The sequence below is a fragment of the Acinonyx jubatus genome, chromosome C1, assembly GCF_027475565.1.
Source record: "Acinonyx jubatus isolate Ajub_Pintada_27869175 chromosome C1, VMU_Ajub_asm_v1.0, whole genome shotgun sequence".
Classification (NCBI taxonomy): domain Eukaryota; kingdom Metazoa; phylum Chordata; class Mammalia; order Carnivora; family Felidae; genus Acinonyx; species Acinonyx jubatus.
The window spans coordinates 90203229-90225758 of NC_069381.1; the positions used below are offsets into that span (position 1 = coordinate 90203229).

Below are 22530 nucleotides of genomic sequence, written 5' to 3' on the forward strand. Positions count from 1 at the left end.
TGAAGAGGGAAAAGCTGGACAGCTCACCTGGATGCAACTCCCCCAGGGATTCAAAAACTCCCCTACTCTTTTCAATGAAGCCCTGAACCAGGATTTAGAACCATTTTGAATCTCCAAACCGCAGGTAACTCTGTTGCAGTATGTTGATGATATCTTGCTGGCAGCCCCCTCTCATTCAAAATGCCTGAGTGCCACCAAGGAACTCTTGAGTCTTCTGCAAAAACTAGGATACCGAGTGTCAGCCAAAAAAGCGCAGATCTGTCACACTGCGGTCACTTATTTAGGTTACAACATTAAAAAAGGTAAGCACTATCTCGGTGAACAAAGAATTCATGCTATACTCGATATTCCTCAGCCTAAAACTCGCAAACAAGCTCGCAAGTTCCTGGGGGCAGCAGGCTACTGCAGACTATGGATACCTGCTTTGCTGAACTGGCAGTCCCTTTGTATGCCACTCTCAAGGGGTCTCCGGAGTCCTTCACATGGGGGGAGACTCAAACTAAAACCTTCCAAGCTTTACGAGAGGCTCTCATGACCCCACCGGCCTTGGCCCTGCCAGATCCCACTAAGCCATTCCATTTGTTTGTAGCTGAGAAAGGGGGGAGTAGCTAAGGGAGTTCTGACTCAGCTCCTGGGAACTTGAGGCCGACCAGTGGCCTATTTATCCAAAAGGCTAGACCCAGTTGCTTCCAGATGGCCCACATGCATTCGACAGATAGCTGCCACCGCACTACTAGTCAAAGATGCAGATAAACTAACCCTGGGACAGATGTTGTCTGTTACAGGGCCCCATGAAGTGGAGGCCTTACTGCGGGCTCCCCCAGAACGGTGGCTGTCAAATGCTTGGATTACCCAGTATCGAGCATTGCTGCTCGACCAGCCCCGGATACGTTTTTGTGCCCCCGCAGCCTTAAACCCAGCTGCTTTGCTGCCCGAAGGACTAGGTCCCCCTCTACATTCTTGCCCAGAGACCTTAGCTACAGTTTCGTTCCTCCGCTCCGATCTCACGGACATTCCCCTACAGGATCCTGATATCAACATGTTTTCAGATGGCAGTAGTTTTGTGTTTCAAGAGCAAAGGTATGATGGTGCTGCGGTTAGGACAGAGGGCAAGGTTCTATGGCAACAGAGCCTTCCCCTGGGAACCTCAGCCCAGCGCGCAGAGCTCATCGCACTAACTAAAGCTCTGAAATTCTGTAAAAACAAATCAGTTAGTGTTTATACGGACAGCCGCTATGCCTTTGCAACTGCGCATGTTCACGGGTCCATCTATTAAGTGCGGCCTCCTCATGGCAAGGGCAAGGACATCAAAAATAAAGCGGAAATTCTAGACCTTATAACAGCCATCTGGGAACCTGTGAGACTCGCGATCATTCACAGTCCAGGACATCAAAAAGGCAACACCCTAGAGGCAGTCGGAAACTGCCTGGCTGATGCGGCAGCCTGGGAAGCTGCCCTAACTGAAAGTAAAAGTGCTTTGGCACTACGGATCTTGATAGACCCCCTGCTTCCGCCGGAGCCCAATTATACTCTTAAAGATTTGGAGTGGATTTCAAGAAAAGAAGTATGATACCGGGACAAAAGTGGTTTCAGGATCCTGAAGGTAAGATACTCTTACCCGTGGCACTTGGGCAACGCATGGTGTGTCTGCTCCACCAAAGGACTCCTCTGGGAAAAGCAAAGATGGTGGAATTGGTGCTGAAAAAGTTCAGGATGCAAGGGCTGGGAAAAGAGATCGAGGAGATGGTTGAAAGATGTGTAAGTTGCGCCCAAGTAAATCAGGATGCAAATAAGAAGGTTTCGGATGCTTAAAGAGATAGAGGAACTGAGCCAGGCCGGTTTTGGGAAGTAGATTTTTCTGAAATTAAACCAGGGAAATACAGATACAAGTATCAGCTTGTTTTTGTGGATACCTTCTCCGGGTGGGTTGAGGCGTTCCCCACTAAATCAGAAATGGCTCAGGTCACAGTTGAGAAATTACTAAATGAACTAATTCCTAGATTTGGACTGCCACTGAGCATAGGATCAGACAATGGCCCGGCCTTCACAGCACAGGTATTGCAGGGTCTAGCCAGAGCGTTGGAAATAGATTGGAAATTACATCATGCATATAGACCCCAGAGCTCCAGTCAAGTAGAAAGGATGAATCGGACTCTAAAGGAGACCTTAACCAAATTGTCCCTTGAGACTGGCGAAAATTGGGTTGATGTTCTGCCTTTTGCCCTTTTGCGAGTGCGTTATACTCCATTTATCAAGGGATTGTCCCCTTACAAAATCTTATTTGGCAGACCTCCACCTATCTTGCCAAGGCTAGGGGACGGCATAAAGAAACAGCTAGAACAGGACCACTTGTTGGCTTCACTCATGGCCCTGCATCTTGTACAAAAGGAAATAACTAAGGCCTTGAAAGAAGCCTTTGTCCATCCTCCTGTTCTTCCCCAACCCTTTCAACCAGGAGACTTAGTTTGGATCAAGAGGCACAAGCCTGAAACCCTGGAGCCGCTCTGGAAAGGACCACATACGTGATCCTGACTACACCAATGGCTGTGAAGACAGACGGTGTCCAAACCTGGATTCATCACTCTCAGGTTAAGAAAAACTGTGCAGAGGCAGAAACACCCAGGACTGATACGGGACCAGAGAACAAACAGCGATGGAAGGTCAAAAGGCACCCAGAGGATCCTTTAAAGATAAGACTGATGCGGGAATAATAATTGTCTGGGTTTGTATAAGCTTGGGAGACTGTGGAACTGCACCCCTTGTCTTTTTGGCCATACCAATGGGAACTCAGACACTGTCACACGGAAGGTGGTAACGTCTAACGCCTCTTGTACTATGCCTTGTTTCTTGTTTGACCTGTGTGACCTGGTAGGAGAAGGATGGGGGTTGTAAACCTGGGCAAGAGCTCTCAGGAACATTGGGGAGAACAATTGTGGATGTGGAAATAGGGCACTAGAGCGAAATTTGGCTAAGATGCAGATAGAAAAAAATGAATGTGAAGGAGAGGGTCAATACCACTGTGCCAAATGGGGTTGTGAGACGCTAGCCCACTGGTTAACAGGACAGGACCTTGACCCCCTAATTACTCTCCTTAGAACCCCGAACCCCCAATGTGAGGCCCAAGGAAAATGTAACCCAACACCAGCTCATCTATTTTCTCCTCATTCTGAGATACTGGGCACACTTGGGGCCTCCGAATGTATGATGTCATTATGCCCTTGGAGTTCGAGACCAATTTTAACCCTAGGGGACCTCCAAGGGCAGGGTTGGTGCATAGTGTCTCATGCCAACAATTCTGGAGCAATTAGAGACCCTCAGTTTAGTAAGGAACAATCTTAGAGCCAGGGAATGTGCCAGGGAAGCCAGCAATAATTGGTATCACTCTTGGTCCCCCTATCTCACATAGCTGCTCACCACCATAGCTGGGCCACTGCTATTGTTACTTCTCAGGTTAACTATCAGCCCATGCATTATCAATTTGTTAGTACAGTATGTCAAGAGGTGAGTTGGTGAAATAAAAATTATGATGATTAGGTCCAACTATGTCCCCTTAGTTCCTAATGATGAATCAAGGAATTGATTCACAGACAAGAAAAGGGAAATGTAAGGGTTAAATTGTAGTGTAGGGCTAACCTGTAGCCTTAAGAAATAACAGCTTTGTTTTAACACTATAGGTTAAGAGATAACAGCCTTATCCTATCAATCAAGGGATGAATTAGTGTTTGATTGGATTGGGGCAAGGGCCTGTTTGAACTGTTGCCACCTGGGAACTATTCCTTTGTTCTGCTCCCAGGTGATAATAAGATGATGTGGTCAGCTATAAAAGCTCTGAACCTCGGCTGTTGAGACCGTACTCTGGTCAAGAGTGTTGGTTCCGATCTAGCAGTTTGCCTTGCCTCTCATTGCAATAAACTTTGTTGTGACTGTCACTGGTGCCTGTAGCATTCTGTTTCAGGAATTGTGTGGATGCAACACATCCAATGGCTTTCAGTCTAAACTGGTAGACCAGCAGTTACCATACCATGTTCGCTCACATAGAGAAAGAGCATATGGACTACTTGTGAAAACACATAGAAGACACATCCCTCTTATACCTGTCAGGGAATAAGGGAAACTTTTGTTATCATTGAAAGTAGAACCCAGTCCCAGATTACTCTAGCCAACAGTCTAGGACCAGACAAAAAAAAAGAAAAATCCTTTCCAAAAGCTGTATACTATGCAGCTCAGCATTTTAGTTTATGACCCATATCATGGCTGCTAACAAAGGAGACAGTGAAACTAATTGATAAAGGGGTATTGCTAGGTTTTTTTAAATTATTTTTAACACTTATTCATTTTTGAGAGACAGAGTATAAGTGAGGGGAGGAGCAGAGAGAGGGAGACACAGAATCTGAAACAGGCTCCAGGCTCTGAGCTGTCAGCACAGAGCCCGACACAGGGCTTGAGCCCACAGACCACAAGATCATGACCTGAGCTGAAGTCGGCCGCTTAACCGACTGAGCCACCCAGGTGCCTCTTTATTTCTTTTTATAGAGTTTTAAGAAGTAAAAAAAAAAATTTAAAAATTAAAAAACTAGAAAGATCAGCCTCCAAATTATTTCTCCTCTGCCAAGCAAATTTTCCAAGTATTATAAGTTAAAGATCAGCCTCTTGTCCCTAAAACAACTTATGTACCCGCCAGAACCCTGTTAACCTATCTATAACCCATCTATTGCCACCACTGATTGAGAGCTCACCATCAGCAGGCTCTGGGCTGAGGACTTTACATGGTGTATTGCATTTCATCCATCTGACAGCTTTCATGTTTGGGATCCTTAGTACCTATCCAGATAGGGAAACCCAGAAGGAGTTTAAATGCTTTGCCCAAGACATACAGATAATAAGTAATGGAGTGGCATTTGTAGTAAAGACTTTCTGACTCCAAACTTTCTTTTTCAAAACTCCAGACTTTCTTACTTCGGCTTTGGACTTACTGTGTGTCAAGTAGAGTTACCATCACTTAAGATACGGAGGTGAAGGTAACATGGAGGAAAGACGAACAAGGAATGACAAAACCCCAAGGCTGTCATATGTCATGGGTAAGTGTGGTGAGAAGCTCTACTCATCCCCCAGCTACTGTCCCCCTCCACACTCATGCTGCTCTGTCACCTGCACTCCTTACTTGTTCCTTAAATAGACAAATATTCGTACCTCAGGGCTTTTGCGTTTCCTTCTAGGTTTGCATGTAGTTTATCCCTCATATCACCTAGGTCTGTGCTCAGATATCTGCTTAGCTAATCTGCACCCCTTTTCACTGTATTCTTCCCGTGTTTTATTTTTCTTCATATCATTTAGCACTATCTGTATGCATGAATGTTTACATACACATACTCATTTATCTACCAGCGACTCCCCAGTTAGAATTTAAACTTCATGAAATCGGGGCTTTGTTTTATTGTCTATTTTATGTCCAGTGCTGGTAGGTGACCAGTAAATATTTGTGAATAAATGGATGTGTCTCCTGGATGGCCTGGTGTTATGAGTGGTTAATGAAATAGGCTGTCCCTGAAAAGTAGAACTAAAAGAAAAGTATAAGTCCCTATATACTTGTTTTCCCACTAAAGGTCTGGATCTATAATCTGAGTTAAGGTTCCCAAAGAAGCCTCCTGCTTCTACGAGACAACATTCCTTTTCTTTGTCAGATAAACCTCTCTGTGAGAGGACCAGGTTTTAGACCACAATTGGGATTCTGAGCAAACATTCAGTCCCCACAACAGACTTTTCATTCTTCGTCATGAGTCCCATGTAGATCTCCTTGTCAGCAAGTCTGACTCTCAAGACACACTTACTGTGTTTCTGGGATGCCCTTGGTGAAGTTTAGGGCATAACTTTATCTACTTTGCTATAAGATGATAGAGACGCATGCTATGTAAAAATGGCTAAAGTTATTCATATATGCCTAGTAGAAGTGGGACCATGGATTTACATGGCTCAAAAGCTGACTCTGAAACTATTGTTCCTTGGGCCCTATAATGACATCCTCTTGGTAATATCTCTTTTAATGAAGACGATGCATTCCAATGAAACCCTTAAGTGCAATAATTTATCAGAGGAGTAATGGCCTAGAAAGTCCCAGGGGGGTGATCCAGCTTTGGCAACTAGTGTGTTGCTTCTATTTCCCCCAAATTGCCTAAGAACAAAATAGATTCAGAGAAGCCAGTGTATACAGAAGCATCAGTGAGGCTCCATTCTCCAGGGTAGTCCTCAGCCTGATCCCTGCAACTGTAGTTGCCAAGAATTTGTGTAATTTAAAAACAAAACAAACACTCTTAATTTATTTTTTATTTTGTTATTTGTTTTTAGAAAGAGAGAGAGTGCACAAGCAGGGGAAGAGCAGAGGGAGAGGGTGAGAGAGAGAATCTCAAGCAGAGTCCACACTCAGCACGGAACCCATGGGATCATGACCCGAGCCGAAATCAAGAGTTGGATGCTTACCTGACTGAGCCACCCAGGCGCCCCAACACTCCGCCCTTTAAAATAATGGTGTACTTCATAGGTACCAGATGCTCATGAAATCTTTATTGATAAAATCTCATTTCTTGCCATTCGGTGCCACTCTGAACACACAGTATGGTGGGAAAATGCATTCACATTCCAAAGACCTAGATAACAACTTAAAGGCTTAATTTTGGGTAAGCATTGCCATCACTACACACACATACAGAGATTCGTCCATGCCCTGCAGTCGTCAGGCACGGCCTGTACATGCTCTCTTTGATCCCTGAATAGCATCACATCTAGTGAAGATGATGGAGACCACCTTACCTGGGCTCTCCCTATTCTCATGACCAGGCAAGGACCCACCTTCTCCCCAGTCAGGCCAGGCCCTAAACTATTCTTGAGATAAAGTTCCTGCATCCTCAGATGTTGCCTTAACCACCGTCATCTCAAAACATAGACATCAAATGGAATTGAATCTTCAGCAAGTTCTTTGAAGATCAGAAACTCTCTAAGCCCACTCCAAACCTTGGTCAGAGGATCTTTGTATCCAATGGGCTGTAAATAGCTCTTATTTGTGGAGCCCTTTACTATGTGCTAGTGTGGTTGGAGCATAATGAGCAAAGGGTAGGGAAGTAGGAGGTGAGGTGAACACAGGTAGATAGGGCCCAGATCAAGAAAACACTTGTTTAGAGGGATTTGAGAGACCTGAGAGGTCCCCTTTCAATAGGTCACAAAGCTTGTTATTGACAAAGCTGGGACTCATATCCAGGCCTACCTGCCGCCCTGGCCCACACTTTTAACAATTATGATGTCCTAATTGCACTCATTACCATTGTGTCAACTTTCTTTAGAAATTTCCACTTTTTATTTATAATTTATTTTTTTTCCAGTCCATCTTCCCTTTTCTTAAATCCCTTCATGGGCAAATTTCTTAAAATATCCATCTATACCCATTGCCTCCCAATTCCCAACACCCACCCTCCTCTCTGTCTTGTAAAATCCATTCTCTGCTCCAATTCTTTCAGGAAACCCCTTCCTCATGGAGTTCCAGTGTGGTTACTGAACCTCAATTCTAATGGATTTTTTCAGCCCTTATTTCTCTCAATGTCTCTACAGCATTTAATACCTTTTCCTTCCGGAAAATCTCTTCTCCTTTAGCTTCTGTCACAGCAAAACAACTTCTTATGCTCCTATGCTCCTATATATGCTCCTGTCCCCCATATTTGTGATTGTGCTTCTGTTCTCAACCCTCTTCTCTAGGTAGTCATTTTCCTCAGGTCAACTACCACCTAGAAGTACACGATTCTTAAGCACTACAGTGTCTTGAATTCTTCGATTGTAAATCAGCTCATGGACTGAATTCTTCTTTCATCCCCAATTCATTTCTCCTATTACACTTCTTATTTCTTTCATTTTTAATTTTTAAAATTGTTTTAATGTTTATTTTTCAGAGAGAGAGAGACATAGCATAAGCAGGGGAGGGGCAGAGAAAGAGGGAGACAGAATCTGAAGCAGACTCCAGGCTCTGAGCTGTCAGCACAGAGCCCGATGGGGGACCCGAACCCACAGACCATGAGATCATGACCTGAGCTGAAGTCAGATCCTTAACCAATTGAGCCACCCAGGTGTCCCTCTTCTTATTTATTTTAAAGGCAACCTAATTCTTCTAGTACGTGAGGCTGGGAAACTTAGTCATCCTAGAACCTTCACTCAATTCTCATAGCTCATTGCTCAACAAATCATGTCAATTCCATCATGACAACATTTCTCCTATGCATCAATCTCTTCTATCACACTGCCATATTTTAATTTCATATTATCTCTCACCTTAATTATTGAACATACTTTTCTGCTTTCCTATACATTGACACGAAAGCAATCTTTCAAAAATTTAATCCAACATTCCAATTAGTCCTCATGCCCTCATAATAAAATATGTACTCTTAACTATGTCTTAATGGTATCAATCAGGACAGGTTGGGATTTGCTGAAGTAACAAACAACCTCTAATGTCTCCATACCTGAATGATACATTTCTTTTTATTTTCCTCCTTTATTTTTATTGAGGCAAAATTGATATATAACATATTAGTTTCAGGCAGACAAGATATTCAATATTTGTATACACTATGAATTGATCACCACACAGTCTAGTTACCAATCGTCACCATATAAAGTTACAAAACATTGTTTTCCCTTGTGATGAGAACTTTCGGGATTATTCTCTTGCTAACTTTCAAGTGTGCGCTATAGTATTATTAACTATAGTCACTGTGCTGTGCATACATCCCAAGCCTGATTTATTTTTAATTGGAAGTTTGTACCTCTTGATCCCCTTCACCTTTTCACCCAGCTCTAACCACCCCCTCCACACTAGCAACCATCGTTTTGTTCCTTGTATCTGTGAATTTTGCTTTGCTTTGTATTGTTTCATTTGTTTCTTTTGTTTTTTAGATTCTACATATAAGTGAAATTATACACCATTTGTCTTACTCTGTCTGACTTATTTCACTTAGCATAATTTAAAGGTTCATACATGTCACAAATGGCAAGATATTATTCTTTTTCATGGCTGAGTAGTATTTGTATATATGGATATATATATAATGGATATATGTATCCGTTCATCCATCGATGGACACTTATGTTGCTTCCATATCTTAGCTATTGTAATAATGCTGCAACGAACATAGGGGTCCATATATCTTTTTGAATTAGTGTTTTCATTTTCTGAATACTTAGTAGCAGAATTTCTGGATCAATCATATAGCAGTTTTATTTTTAATTTTTTGAGGAAACTCCATACTATTTTCTATAGTGACTGCACCAATTTACACTCTCAAAACATTCCCCAAAAAAAGTGCACAAGGACTCCCTTTTCTCCACATCTTCACCAATATTTGTTATTTCTTGTCTTTTTTATAATAACCATTCTGACAGGTGTGAGGTGATATCTGATGATGGTTTCTATTTCTATTTCCCTGATGATTAGTGATATTGAATATCTTTTCATGTACCTGTTGGCCATCTGCACATCTTCTTTGTGAAAATATCAATTCAGATCCTCTGCCCATATTTTAGTCAGAATGTTTGTTTTGCTATTGAGTTGTATAAATTATTTATATATTTTGGATATTAATACCTTATCAGATAAATAATTTGCAAATACTCCATTCAGTATGTTGCTTTTTAATTTTGTTGCTTTAATTTTCCTTTGCTGTGTGGAAGCTTTTTATTTTGATGTAGTCCCGTTTGTTTATTTTTGCTTTTGTTGTCTCTGTTTTTGCTGTCAAATCCACACAATCGTTGCTAAGATCAATGTCAAGGAGATTACCACCTATGTTTTCTTCTAGAGGTTTTATGGATTCAGGCATTACATTCAAGTCTTTAATCCATTTTGAGTTAATTTTTGTGTAAGATAGTGGTTTAGTTTCATTCTTTTGTATCTGACTGTCCAATTTTCCTTGTGTGCCTGGAATAAATCCCACTTCATCATGATGCATCATCCTTGTAATTTATAGTTGAATTTGGCTTGCTAATATTTTGTTGAGGATTTTTGGACCTATATTAATCAGGGATATTGGAGTATAATTGTGTGTGTGTGTGTGTGTGTGTGTCCTTGTCTTGTTTTGGTAGTAGGATATCACTGGCCTCATAAAATACGTTTGGAAGCATTTATTCCTCTTCAATTTTTTGGAAGAGTTTGAGAAGGATAGGTATTAAATCTTTGAATGTTTGGTAGAATTCACCAGTAGAGCTGTCTGGTCCTGGGCTTATGTTTGTTGGGAGATTTTTGATTATTGTTTCAATCTCCTTATTAGTAATTGGACTATTCAGATTTACTATTTCTTCCTAATTCAGTCTTGGAAGAATGTATGTTTCTACGAATTTAACCATTTCTTAAAGGTTGGCCAACATTTTATTATATAATTGTTCTTAGTAGTCTCGTATGATCCTTTGTATTTCTGTGGTATCAGTTGTAAGTTCTTTTTCATTTATGATTTAATTTATTTGAGCCTTCTTTTTTCTTGGTGAATTTAGCTAAAGATATGTCAATTTGTTTATCATTTCATAGAACCAGGTCTTAATTTTAGTTCTTTTCTATTGTCTTTTAAATCTCTATTTCATTTATTTCTTCTCTGATCTTTGTTCTTTCCTTCCTTCTACTGATTTGGGGCTTCGTTTGTTTTTCTTCTGCAAGTTGCTTTAGGTGTAAAGTTAGATTGTTTATTTGAGATTTTTCTTGTCTCTTGATGTCAGCCTGTATCACTATCAACTTCCTTCTAAGAACTGCTTTTGCTGCAGCTCATAGATTTGGTATGTTGTATTTCCATTTTAATTTGTCTCAAGGTATTTTTTTATTCCACTTTTGATTTCTTCATTGACTCATTGGCTGTTCAGGAGCATCTTGTTTAATCTCCACATATTAGTGACTATTCCAGTTTTCGTTTTATGATTGATGTGTAGTTTCAAAATATTGTAGTCAGAAAAGGTGCTAGATGTGATTTCAATCTTCTTCAATTTATTGAGACTTATTTTGTGGCCTAACATATTATCTACCTTAGAGAATGTTTCATGTGCACTTGAGAAGAATGTGTATTCTTCTATTTTTGGATGGAATGTTCTGCATATATCTATTAAGACCATCTGGTCTAGTGTGTCATTCAAGACCAATGTTTCTTTATTGATTTTCTGTCTGGATACTCTAGCCATTGATGTAAGTAAGGTATTAAAGTCCCCTACTACTATTGTATTGCTGTCAATTTCTCCCTTTAGGTCTGTTAACAATCGCTTTGTATACTTAGGTACTCTTATGTTGGGAGCACAAATATTTACAAATGTTATATTGTCTTGTTGAATTGACCTCTTTACCATATGTAATGCTTTTCTTTGTCTTTTATCACAGTCTTTGTTTTAAAATCTGTTTCATCTCATATTTTCTCCAGCTTTCTTTTGGTTTCCATTTGCATGAAATGTGTGTTTCTGTTCTTTCACTTTCAATCTGTTTGTGTCCTTAGATCTGAAGTGAGTCTCTTGCAGACAGCATATGGATGGGTTTTGGTTTCTTATACATTCATCCATTCTGTATCTTTTGATTAGAGAATATAGTCTATTTACATTTAAATTAATCATTGATAGGTATATGCTTATTGTCATTTTGTTAATTTATTTCTGATTGTTTTGTAGTTCCTCTTTGTTCCTTTCTTCTTCTCTTGTGATTTGATGACTTTCTTTAGTGTTAGGTTTAGATTCCTACATTCCCTGAGAGCTACTCCATAGCCTCTAGGTGTATAGAAAACCTAAAGCATGCCTTTCAGGTTGAAGCTCCAGGACAAGTAAATAGGCCTTTTTCACAGGAAGACTGGAGGATATGTTTCAGTCTGCTGTGTAGTGTCCTGGGAGTGGTGGCCTGCCAAGAGCTGTCTCTCTGTTTGTTACAGTACTGTGGACTCAGGAATGCAAGGCCCCCTGACCACTAAAACCCGGCAATCAAGGAGAGTCCCCTGTGTGGTCTGCAAATGTGCACCAGCTTTAGCAGGGCAGTGGATGAGCACAGGAACCGTATACCCCTGCTGGTGTTAGCAGGGCAGTGAGAGAGAGCATTTATTTTTCATTCACACGACATCTGATGGGTTCAAAGGAACCTGATATGACTCTTCACAGAAGCTGCCCTCTACAAGATGGCTCAGTATTACACTGCCATGTCAACACATGTTTTTATAATCTTATGACAACACAACCAGATATAGAGTTGAATACCAGTAATTAAGTGCTTCTTCCTATACACATTCCATTGGATACAGGAAATCAGATGGCCATGCCTAATTTCAAGGTGTATGTAAGTATAGTCCTTCCCTGTGTCCAGAAAAAGAGGGCAACAAGACTTCAGTGAACAGTAAAAAAGTTCGCCACAGCTTGCACATGTTTGAATGGTCTGTTCCCTGCTTTTCTAGCTAAGCTTATCTTTGGTTACTCTCATCCCTCTTTCAACAATCTACGTCCCAGCCTTCCTGCAGTAATTCCAGTTTTCCCAAACGCAATTTGACTTTCTTCCATACATTCTTGCTTAAATTCCCAAGATTCATAATTAAGGTTATCTGTCCAATAAAACTTTCCTGACCCTCAAGAACATATTAGATGCTCTGTTAATGGGTCTGCATAGACCTGCATTTATTGTATTAACATAGATTTTTCATTGACTGTACTGAAATTGACTGTACTGAAATTGATTGTACTGAAATTTCTTTGACTGTGATATTACCCTGAGGCTCTGAGAATAGGTAGCATTTCTTATTCATATTCATATTCATATCTTACTCAGACCCATCTAATAGGTGCTCAGTAAAAATTGGTTCAATAACTACATTATCTAGCACATAAAGTCCAGGTTTCTTAACCATTATCTGGCCCCTACCTCCTTTCCAGGGTTGGCTCTGTTATGTGCCTTTATGAACCTTATTTTATCACACAGTTAAGTTACTTACTATTTCTATTACATGCCCCACATTTTCCAATCTTTGCATCTTTGTTCATACTGCTTCTTTATCATGAAATCTTTCTTAGCCACATTTTTGTACTTTTAGGTCCTACAGATATTTCAAAGGCCAGTTCTAAAGACAGTTCTATTTCCAACCTGAAATAATGCCTCCCTCCTCTAAATGCCCATCAAATTTTACCCATAGCCTATAATACTACTTTATCAAAACAAAGTGCTCAGTAAAGGTTTGTGGGATGAATGTTGAATGTTCTACACAGTATAAAATAATTTCCATTCCCTTCTCACCTCAGAAACAAGAAGTGGGGACATCAAAAATACATGAAATATTCAACACCCTCTTCGGTCCCTATTAACAAGCTGCTGGAACCATGACCCTAGAGTGCAGAAATATCTGTGCAACTTTAAATGAATTATCAACAATCAACATTTTGCCAAGGAAAACCAATAGGTATGTCTTATTTGTTGTTTTTCCTTATTCTTTCTTCCTGTTGGATTTATTAATGCCCATATCATTGGAGCAATAATAAGCCATAAAATTAATGTCCAATGTCTTTTCTGGCTTAAGACTTAATTTATTCCCCAAGCCTTAGACTCTGGCACAATTAGGTTTTGATGCATGTACATTTCTGCTTACTCGGGACTTAGTAGGAAAGGACTCCACATTTTGAATGGCCTCATAAATATATATTGAATTTAATTTTCTCACATGCAAAACCCATTTTCCTGTTGTTCAAAAGTTTTTTCAGGCTGGGGTAGAGCAAGTTTCTATTAAGTATTTTTGTGGTGTGCCATTAATTAGTTCATAAATCAACATGTCTCAGAATTGCACAGATTACCCTAAAGCCAATACACTTAGCATCACAACATACAACTGCATTCTTCAGTCTCACCCATGTCTTGCAAAGGTTTTGTTCCAAGCAATTAAGATTGTTGGGGTCACTTGGACATTAATAAGAAGTCAGTCATACTTCAACAGTTTTTACTACATTCCTTTAAAAAAAAGTTACTATATTTAATTATACAATTACATAGTTTACAAAAATATCAGTGGAGAAAATACTGATGAACTAAAAGATAAAAAAGTCTCCCAAGGTCCTCACCGCCACAAGAAACAACCACAGTTAATATGCATGTTTTTAGTTCATTCAATCCCTAAGCCTTTATTTCTTTATTGTTTTAAAACTACTTTCTCACTTCCAGTCAAAATGCCTTATGTGCTTTATTGCCCACATTCACTGCTGGTCACTATGCTTTTTTTTTTTTTTTTTTTTTTTTTTATATGAGACTATGAAATTGTGAATTCTCTCAGTGGAACAAGAACAGGAATAGGAGCAACAACTCAAAAGATAAGAATTATCTTACATTGGATACTCTCCTCTTGCTTCCAGTGTCACTGAAGCCACAAACTGGTCTGGCTCCATTACATACCCTGCTGGTGCAGCCACTCTGCCCTCACCTGGGCACAGGCAAGGAGTATGCACAGAAGCCACGGGCCTCTGCCTTTCCTGACTTGAAGTTCTTCAGACTTTAAAAGTGTATAGATGAGGAGCGCGTGGGTGGCTCAGTCAGTTAAGCATCTGACTTCAGCTCGGGTTATGATCTCATGTTTTATGATTCTGAGCCCCCCGTTGGGCTCTGTGCTGACAGCTCAGGGCCTGGAGCCTGCTTCGGATTCTGTGTCTCCCTCTCTCTCTGCCCTTCCCCCACTTGCACTCTCTCTCAAAAATAAATAAACACTAAAAAAAGTGGTTGTTTTTTTTTTTTTAAGTTTATAGATCAAATGAGGAAGCAAAGACACATGATGGAGGAAAATGGCAAAACGTTTAGCTATGACTTTGGCTGAAAGCAGAGTGGCCTGGAGACAGATTCCTTTCTTTTTCTTCACCCCTAACTCCAAGCTCCAAAAGATTTAAGTAGGCCAAAATCATCATTACCGATAATGTTCCAAGGCAGGGGTCATTCATTATAAACAAATAAGCACATGATCCAGGTAATGTGTCTGGTCAACTACTCCAGTTCCCACCCCACCCCCAGAGCATGATTACAGGAGGCTCTTTTCCATCCGTCCCTGACTTAATTGGAACATTGAAGATTAGGCCCATTTTCATTCCCAAACTTTCTTGACATCTAGACCCACATAAGCCTTACTTTCTAATTACCAGGTAAATTCAAAAACTGAAAATATTCTTCTCTCAGAGATGGTTAAGACTGATTTTTTTCTTCAATCATCCACTAACATAGGTTAAAGTGTTCTCACTAAGTATTCAAAGTAAAAGGAGGCAGAAAGCACAACTATTTGAAAAAAAAGATTTACCAAGGTAAATGAGCCAATAGGAACTTCTTCATGACACATGCTGGAAGCGGATGGAAGGGATGAAGCATGCCAAACTCACAGAGGAGTAAAGAATGGAGAAGAACTGTAGTGAAATAGAGCGGGAGATGCAGGTATTATTCAGATAGGTCTTCAGGGAAGACAAAACAAGGCGGAGCACCCTGGAAAGGGCAAATACATCCATTAAAAGAAGAGGAGAAAAGCTGAAGAGGCAGAGTGAAGCAAGGAGGCTGAAGAGGAGAAAGGGAACGCAAGAAGGAAGTAGATAGGGCACCATTCCCTGACCTTCTGTGTACTTCTGCTCCTGGAGAAAGGAGCTCAGACACTGCCTTTCATGCTGTTCCCATGGCTCTGAAAGATGAACTTCACTGAGGGAGAAAAACACTGGCCATGTCTTCAGTTCCACGTAAAGTCCATTTTTCGATGTGGCCTAGAGTGAAATGAGCACTTGATTCTGTAATGTCTCCTTGTGCATATTTCCATATATTCAACATCTTTTTTTTTTTTATAATTCTTACTCTGTAAGTAAAAAAATAATAATTTCCTAAGCCAGAGAGGCCCCCTTAAGTGACAAAGCCATGTAAAACAAAACCAAACAAAAAGCAATGAACTGTGGAGAATCACAAACATTGGTTCATCCATCCACCTGTGCAACCATTCCTTACCTATTCATTTCTCGTCTGTTCATTATTTCTTTGTCAATTCTTATTCATTCACTCTTTATCCCATGCAGGCACTGTTATTAGTCATGAATAGATCAATAAAATGAAGATTTTTATCTTCAATGAGTTTTCTCTCTGAGATATAATCACCATTTCCATTCTGGCAAAAACACACAAGAAATTCCTTGTTTTTTGTCTTAATCCTGCATTCCTAGCTTTGGGTCCTAGTCTCCAAAATACACAGAGAAAAAGCCTCTCCAGAGCAATAGCCTAATTATGTTATCAACTTAAGGGGGGGCAAAAAACCCCTTTTATTTGCATTAGATCTCTCAGTATTCAACAGGTTTTCTTTTACTAGGAGAAACAAACCATGCTGAGCTCCACCTGTAGCCTGCCATGCAGTGAGTGGCTGACAGACCCATCCCTTTCTTTTCCCCCTTTAAGACTGTCCACATCCCCCCACCCTGTGAGAGAAGCTCAATGGGGTTTAATCACTCTCATTAAGAAAAGTCTAAGACTAATCAAGGTGACTAGAGTTCACAGATACCTGGTATCTGACCTTAATCCAGTATTCTTTTCACCTGACACCTCACCACCTATTGGTTGGACAAATACTAGGGGAAGAAATTAAAATGGCAAAGAAAATTCCATTTGGCTTTGAATGGTTGGAAGCTGTTTGCACCACAGGGATTTTTCTGCACCTCCATGGAGATGACCGACCCCTCAGCTCCCATACACCTTGGTCTCTACAACATACTAGGTCCTCTTCTGCAGTAGCAACAAGAACTTTGCTTGGCTGGCCTCTCAGAAATCCTGTCAGGTGAAAAGCAGCAGCTTCCCAGTGACAGCCGCTGCCATTCCCTCCTTCTGCCATCAGAATAAAAGCCAAAGTTCTCATAATGGGCTTGAGGCAAGAGACCATCAAGCTATCCATCGTCTGCCACCCTGCACCCCTGCTCTCTGTTCTGGCAAAGGCGCCACAACAGGGCGCCCTTGCTGACTCAGAACAGACTAAGCCTCCTCCTACCACAGGGCTTTTGCTCTGCTGTTTCCTTGGCCTGGAACACTCTTTTCCCAGATACCCTCAGTGGCCACTTCTATGCTGCCTTTAAGTCCTTGCCCATGTGTCACTTTTTCCATAAGGCTCACCGTGTCCGCCATACTTATCATGTCAACTACCTCCTTCTTGGCTCGCCCCTCTTTTTTTTTTTTGTTGGTTTTGTGTGTGTGTGCCAGAGCACTTATCATCTTCTAAAATATATATTGTACTTAATATGCTGATTACTTATCATCTGTTCCTGCCTCCTTTGCTTATATTATCCAAAGGTATAACACAAGAGGCACATGGGGCATGTTTATCAAGATTTTGTTGAATGAATGAATGAACACATCCCTAGACAGAAGTCCCAAGTTGATTAAAATAGATGCATGGTAGATATCATTCCTATACTGAGATCCATGGGAGCGATTAAGTCTTTCAAACAGTTATCTTTTATAACATTAGAGTTGCTTAAGTATCTTTTGTTGTTGTTGTTTTTTCCCCTCATGGAAATAATTCCCAAGAGATCCTGGGCTCCCTTAATCCTGCACTATGTCCCCGCAGGAGCCACATCCCCCAGAGCCGCCTGCACTGTCAAAGCAATTAAGGGGCTGCATTGACTGGAGCTCCTTCCTGCCCCATCTGAGCCAGGCTTCCCTTTAAGGCAGTCCACCTGGAGGCCACCCCTTGCGTACCCAGTCAAGGCTGCTCACACCTTAGCTTCCCCGGCCGGCAGCGTGTTTTCCTGTTTAGTCCATGTTAACATTCCACTGCAGGTTCTCCTAACTGGCACCTATTCTGTCTGATAAACCTCATCCTCCCCCTTCCTGCTTCAGTCTTCTCTTCTCTTATAGAAACATTATTTATTTATAACATACCCTAACAGACAACTCTATAGCCAAGAAGGAAGAAGGAAGCATACCTCTTCCCAACAATACCCACGTGGGATATGAAGGGCGATTTTTCCCCTTGCAAGAGAAAGGCTAGAAGAGTGGCATAGGCTTAAAGGAGCCAGAGCTGGTGAGGTGGGGATGAAGATCTGGGGAGCCACCATCAGGGTGGGCTTGCTACTCCGTCTCCTCCGGAGCCCCCCTCCCAAAGCCCTCCTCATGCTTCCTCCTCAGTGAGGCACTGATATATATTTGGAAGTGGAAAGCTCTGACCTCTCGCATCTGTTTAAGTGGGCCATGCACCACAGAATGCATCTTGCAGGGGGAGGGAGCAAGGAGAGCTTTTAATTTTCCTTAATTTGTCTCGGTTTTCATTTCCATTTGAATGGTATGTGTCAGAAGACCTCTGTGTGGTGAAATGTCTTACCCTTGTCATCATTTCCTCTCCACAGTCTGCCTCATGCCCAGGAACTACACCTAGGAGTCGTTTCTGGCAGGAGCCCATCCCTTCTTGAACTTTCTGGGTATGTCTCCAATCCACCTTTGCTGCATTATAACAAGAATACCTGTGACCATTTTTAGGGTATGGGGCATAGGCTTTCAGGAGGTTGCTTTGCAATAAATAATTTTTGATCCACTGCTTAACCACCTAAGTAAGACATTTGTAATCTTGTGACCATGTTGCACAATGTCTGGGAGGCCACATGAGCCATTACCAGAGAAAATCCAATCTTACTCTTAGCCCATCACAAACATGCTGAGGCCAGAGCATGGCACAAACAGGATCTTTACGGCTCTCCTCGGGTTCAGAGGGAGGCCTGCCTCTCCTCTCTCCTTTCTCCTTTAGGTCTCTCTGCACCTCCCCCCCTCCCCCCCCCCCCCCCCCCCGGAGTCCCATCTCCACCTAGTTATGGCTTCCATGCATGCTAAGTAGATAATCACACTATTTAGCATAAAGCATCTGAAAGACAAACAGGCTCTGATTTGCTAATATCTGTCATCTCTCAAGCATAATATTAAGAGTTAAAAACCTAAGGAGCTCTGACTGCATGGCAGACACTGTGCTAAGCACCTTACGTGTATTATCTCATTCAAAGTCACAGACTGGGAGGTGACACACGGAAAGCCATACAGCTCAGTAGTAGATAATTCAGAATCCAAATGCAAGCTGTCTAATTCTAGAGCTTCATGAAGTAGGACCTAGAGCAGTACTGAGAAGGTTAAAGGAGCTGAGACATACAAAGCATGTAAAACATTGCCTGGCACGTGTACATGGTGAGACCCCAGGCAAAGCCGTGCTTCCCGCAGGGACAGACATGGATAGAACCAACCAGGAGGAGGGAAAGAGGAGGTAAGTGGTGTCACACACTCATTATTTGGAAAGTGTATATGAAGAGCAAAGGTTAAAAAAAAAAAAAGTTGCATGGGGAAGCTTTCTTTCCCATAACAAATCTACAGAGTGACTACTAAGGGCCAGGCCCTATGCTAGGTGGAAAGACGCAACCTAATTATTGCCTCAAAAAAAAGACAGAGGAACAGACTTATAAATGGATAAGTCCACAAAGTGTTGTAGGCCTTATTAGAGCAGGATTTACAGAGAAGAGGGAGCGGCTGATTCCTACAGGGGTGGGGTTCAGGCGGGAAGGATTTCATAGGAGTGCCATTGGCCAGAATGAGGACCTCCAATTTGTAATACAACTACCACAACAACAAGGGGCCTTGGAATCAACATTTTCCTAGTTCCATCTGCTAAGCCTGGCAGCTTCCAGGAGCTGCTCACAGACGTCTGAAGGATATTTCTGGTCCCCCCTCGTCAGTACAGTAGGAAGCAGACATTGTTCACTACTGCCGTATGCTTATGAAGTGTAGAGATTAAATCCAAACACACAGTCACATAAACCTCTTTAGCTTTGATGACTAAATCCTTTTTCCACAAAGGTCATGTTTGTGTAGATATAAGAAGGTGTTAGGCAGTGAACTTGGGTTTACATTCCAGTTTTGTTTTGTTTTGTTTTTATAGCCTTCAGATCCTAATAATTTTCTGTCCTGCCCATATTACCACATTTCCGTGTTGTCATTATGCCAGGCTAAATACTTGCAGAATTAGAATAAACCGAGGAGAATGCGACAGAGTGGGAAGGATCCTGGACCTGGAGTTTGCTAATTTGGCGTCTAATCTCTGCTTTTCCATTTATTAGCATTGCTGTAACTTGGATTGCTCATCTGTGAAATGGATTTCATAATAGGTACAAAGTGAGTTGCGACTCTGGAACTTGGAGGGAAATAAGATTGACTTTTGAGAATTCAACTAGTGGAATTTCACATGATGGATGCGACAAGCATCTGTGATAGTAAACTAGAAGATTCTCTGTGACTTGTAGCTTTAGAAACACCCCAAATTCCAATCAGGTTGGTCTGGATGCAAACTCAGGTGGGTAAACTTAAAGATAAGATTTAGTAGGAAAAAAGTCAATAGTATTGAATCCTTCTCCAAGAAAGATTTTGTCAATAAAAAGATAATTTAGGATAGGCAGTGGGGTCAGTCAACCCAAATCCAGCTTGCTGCCTGTTTTTGTAAATAAAGTTTTGTTGGAACATTTGCTTAGATATTGTCTATGGCAGGGTTTTTTTTTTTTTCTTTTTGTGCCATAATTACAAAGTTGAGTAGTTATGACAGAAATCATATGGCCCACAATACTTAAAATATATATTATCCTGCTTTTTACAGAAAAAACTTCCTAATCCCTAATGTAGATTAGCCTTTGATTTCCCAATCTTTGATCTCTTCTAACACATCTCCAAAATAAAATATACTCCCATTAGCTCCCAAATTGGAGCTGAGGGGCCCTGGTTCTTATCAGAATCTCCACATCTGGGGTGCAATTAAAAATGTCCTCTAGTGTGGATGTAGTGATGGAAACGCCAGGGCTTCCAATTTTGGACAAAATCTCAGACAAGATGCCGGATAAGTCCAACACAAAAAGTTAGTGCCCCTGATAGACCATTTCCACCCTGGAGATGAATGCATCAAGCTGCCATTTAATACTCAGATATAGAATTCCCCTGCTCTACTCCACAACCCTAAAGCAACCTTCTAGTAATTTGACTTCCCACGTAGAGTGCCCCCTAGAGAGCTGGTCGAGTTGACATTTGTCTACTTGCTGGTTGCACTGCTCATTGCAAATGACTAAATGACGGTCCTGACTTATCTATGTCAGTCTCTGTGAACTTAACTGCTTCAGTCCCTGAGAGTCAGATATACTCTCAATGTACCAGCACACTCAGGGTTCTGAATCTGCAAGGTTGTCATAAGAAGATCATGGATTTCCTCTTGCACTGTTGGTGGGAATGCAAACTGGTGCAGCCACTCTGGAAAACAGTGTGGAGTTTCCTCAAAAAATTAAAAATAGACCTACCCTATGACCCAGCAGTAGCACTAGGAATTTACCCAAGGGATACAGGAGTACTGGTGCATAGGGGCACTTGTACCCCAATGTTTATAGCAGCACTCTCAACAATAGCCAAATTGTGGAAAGAGCCTAAATGTCCATCAACTGATGAATGGATAAAGAAATTGTGGTTTATATACACAATGGAGTACTATGTGGCAATGAGAAAGAATGAAATATGGCCCTTTGTAGCGACATGGACGGAACTGGAGAGTGTTATGCTAAGTGAAAGAAGTCATACAGAGAAAGACAGATACCATATGTTTTCACTCTTATGTGGATCCTGAGAAACTTAACAGAAACCCATGGGGGAGGGGAAGGAAAAAAAAAAAAGAGTTTAGAGTGGGAGAAAGCCAAAACATAAGAGACTCTTAAAAACTGAGAACAAACTGAGGGTTGATGGGGGGTGGGAGGGAGGGGAGGGGAGGTGATGGGTATTGAAGAGGGCATCTTTGGGATGAGCACTGGGTGTTGTATGGAAACCAATTTGACAATAAATTTCATATGTTAAAAAAAAAGAAGAAGAACACGGATCCAAGTGGGTAAAGCATAAAGACCCACTCTGCTGCTTTGATTTCTAGAGTGTACATTTCATAAAAGGTGGGGGACAGAGGTGGGACTATTCTCTGTGGGAGAGGCTTTGCTAATAGCGGTAATACTATCAGTCTGGTTTGTTAACACTTTTTAATGAAGGTGCTGGTAGATCCTTAGCCAGTTTCAGTTCAAATGTCTCTTAACTTTACTCTACCATCCCACTCAGCCATCCCTACCCCTGAGTGAAGCCCTTGTCATCTCTGACCTGGACTTACAACAACTGCCTGCCTCCAGTCTCGCCGTACCAAAGGAGCCACCAGGAAATAGGGTGATATACGCCAAAAACAAAGTCAGTGTGTTGGCTCCATTGAAGTTTTCTCATGTAGCTTTCAAACTCCTCCATACCCTGGCCCCACCCCACCAGGCAAATTACCAGCCACACCAGCCATAAGCCGGCTACACGTCCCCACTTACAGATTCACCATAGACACAGTATTCCCTTTATAACCCTTTGCTACAGCAGGCTACTGGTTGGTCCCCACAGCCCACTCTTCCCCTTTTCACCTTATTAAAAATATATTTTTCCCTTTTCTCACCACACCCCTCCGCCATCATTCCTCTGAAGCTAGATTTGGCCACACGTCT

The 22530-nt window shown here is 41.4% G+C and overlaps 1 long non-coding RNA gene across 2 annotated transcripts; it reads left to right on the forward strand.

The window, feature by feature from the left end:
- The first annotated feature begins 335 nt into the window (after positions 1–335).
- On the forward strand, positions 336–18547 carry LOC113599217 (uncharacterized). 2 transcript variants are annotated; one of them, XR_003419957.2, is made up of 6 exons: positions 336–1603; positions 2456–2811; positions 4947–5078; positions 13270–13427; positions 14748–14969; positions 18355–18547. It is a non-coding gene; the product is annotated as an uncharacterized LOC113599217 (long non-coding RNA). The 2 variants fall into 2 exon arrangements; XR_008295106.1 differs by lacking the exon at positions 14748–14969 and having other exon boundaries at positions 347–1603.
- The last annotated feature ends 3983 nt before the right edge of the window (positions 18548–22530 follow it).